This window comes from Alosa pseudoharengus, unplaced genomic scaffold, assembly GCF_046254945.1.
Source record: "Alosa pseudoharengus isolate Yale_2024_CS ecotype anadromous, Long Island Sound unplaced genomic scaffold, YU_APseudo_1.1 YU_APseudo_1.1_scf_12, whole genome shotgun sequence".
Classification (NCBI taxonomy): Eukaryota; Metazoa; Chordata; class Actinopteri; order Clupeiformes; family Clupeidae; genus Alosa; species Alosa pseudoharengus.
Window position 1 is genome coordinate 6,253,825 of NW_027468587.1, and position 2,379 is coordinate 6,256,203.

The 2,379-nt window shown below is 43.4% G+C and overlaps 1 protein-coding gene across 6 annotated transcripts in view; it reads left to right on the plus strand.

Moving 5' to 3' along the window:
* arhgef1 (Rho guanine nucleotide exchange factor (GEF) 1) overlaps nucleotides 1–2,379 on the plus strand; it is a 52,055-nt gene extending 49,676 nt beyond the window's left edge. For all 6 annotated transcript variants that reach the window (XM_076279882.1, XM_076279884.1, XM_076279886.1 and 3 more), the window contains one exon: nucleotides 1–2,379. This exon is cut by the window's left edge and continues 1,478 nt beyond it. The gene's annotated coding sequence lies outside the window, so the exon portion shown is untranslated.

Consider the following 2,379-nt stretch of genomic DNA (forward strand, 5'->3'; position numbering starts at 1 on the left):
TTTAAGTGTTTGGTTGTGAGTGAGCAAATTAGTGAACATGAGAGAGAGTGAGTGTGTGTGTGACTTCACCAGCCTTTTTTAGATACTTGGGGAGTGGTTGTACTATAGTGAAGGGGGGCATCTCATATACTTTTTTCCTGGAATTGATTGTAATTATTCTATTTTAAAGACATTTTTTTTCCTTTAAGGAGGTGTACTTTTACATTTCAGACTCATAATCAGGACCAAAGAGGAAGATCTGTCTTTAGCTGTAGGCCTGTCTGAATGTGTCATATACACACACACACACACACATATGCACACACGTACGCATGCGCACGCAAGCACGCACACGTGTCAGGGATACACAAAACTGTGGCTGATTCACCCACATCCTCTGGTAGCACTCGGGGCCTCAGAGAGCACCCTCACACCCCTCCCTCTGTACCCCCTGCCCCCTGCCCCTCCCTCTGTACCCCCTGCCCTTCCCTCTCTGGCCACCAGAGGAGAGGCTCGACGCTCCTCTCACAATCTAGCAGGGCAGCGGGCAGTGATATGAAGACAGGGAGTGCTCATTGTACTCATGAATTGGCTGACACTGTCACCACAGATCAGCACTTGATTGTAACACAAGTGGAAAATTACAAAATGGATCATTACTTTACTGTACTCTGACTGGTCCTCATAGTTGAGCTTACCAATGCTGATTGCTATGCTGGTGAGTGTGCTCCTGAAGCTTGTGTTTGTCTTCTGTCAATTCTGTAATTGTAAATCTGTAATTCTCTGGGGAGATTCACCGAAGCCACCAAACTTTAACTGTACCTTAACTCTTTGAGTTTCACTGGCTAGAGGGGTGGAACCAGTCATGAAGGCACCAACTCCACCAGTCCTGTAGTTGGAGATATCAGCTGCCTGAGACCCTCAGATAGTGTTTTACTTCTGCGTAATGACATGCGACGATGCGGCAGTAGTTGTACAGTAATTACCTAGTATCCATGGCATGCATATAGAAAGTGTAGATAATTTTCTTCCACCGCCAATCCTGTGTTACTCCCTCCCCACCACCACCTCCCCCACTCTCTCTCTCTCTCTCTCTCTCTCTCTCTCTCTCTCTCTCTCTCTCTCTCTCTCTCTCTCTCTCTCTCTCTCTCTCTCTCTCGCGCGCTCTCCTTCCTTCCTCTCTTTTGTGTACATTTTGTGTACTTGTGTGTACTCATCAGGCTTCTCTAGGCTGTGCCAAGGAGAATGCAGTACTCAAACTGTTGGCCCGTCTGTCCGTTTGGTGTTGTGGTTTAGTTGGCCAACGTGACTGACGTGGCCTGTTCCTCAGTGACGCTCCACCTCCCCCTCCTCTCCTGTAATCCCCGATGAGAACCCTTCACAGGGACTGTGCTCTCTACTCCCTTAGTCTCCCTCCAAGGAACTCGCGCATCTTCTAGCATTTAAATCATTGTGATTTAGGTAGACAAATTGAGAGGATTTGTTTCCTTTTGTATGGTAGTGTGCTTCATGCTGAACAGTTATGTAATTATGTACTATGCATTGCCCTAACATGAGAGAGTGAGCGAGAGAGAGGGACAATGTAGAATCTAGGATACCCCTTGTCTAAGGTTTTATCCATTCTCGCTGTTGGATTTAGTGACAACATGGAATATTAGTCGGTGGAACAAGGCCTACTCCGGCTTCTTCAGATTTTTTTTTTGCCAATATTTAGTGCCAGTCTGGACTTTTTTTTGTTTTGTTTTGTTTTCCTGTTTTTTTGCTCCACATAATTAAGAACAGTCCACGCCTCACTGCTTCTTCTCTTCTTTATTTACGTCTGTCTCTTTTGAGCCCCCATTTGCACCCACATCTAGAGAAAACCGCAAAAAAAACAAAAAAACACCCGTAGCTGTGTATATAAATGTATTTATAGAGAAAGGTGCCTTTTTTATGACAATCAATCCTTTTTATTCCCTTCTCCTAAAGGCTCTTTCCTCAGTATAATTGGTAGGGGCCCACACAATGCTTCAGATGTAAAGATATATGACCAATGAGCATGCAAACGCTAGCCATGTAGCCATTAGCATCAGAACCTATTGCTGTCTGTAGCTCCACACCATTTCCAGCTCAGGGGTGATGAGCATCACCACCCCCCATTTAACACAATGTGTTAAAGACATGGGGTTGGTTAGTGTTTCAGGCAACCATGCAGCACCTATATATAAATATATAGATATATAGATATATATATATATCTATATACGAAATGAATATGCAAGAACTATACTGTGTATTTGGGCTTTGATTTTATTTTATGAAAGGGTTTTTAATGATGTATACTTCAGAAAAATGAGGTACTTTTTTTAATTATTGTTATTGGTTTCTTTTTTTCTAATAAATGGAAAAAGGTCACCTGGA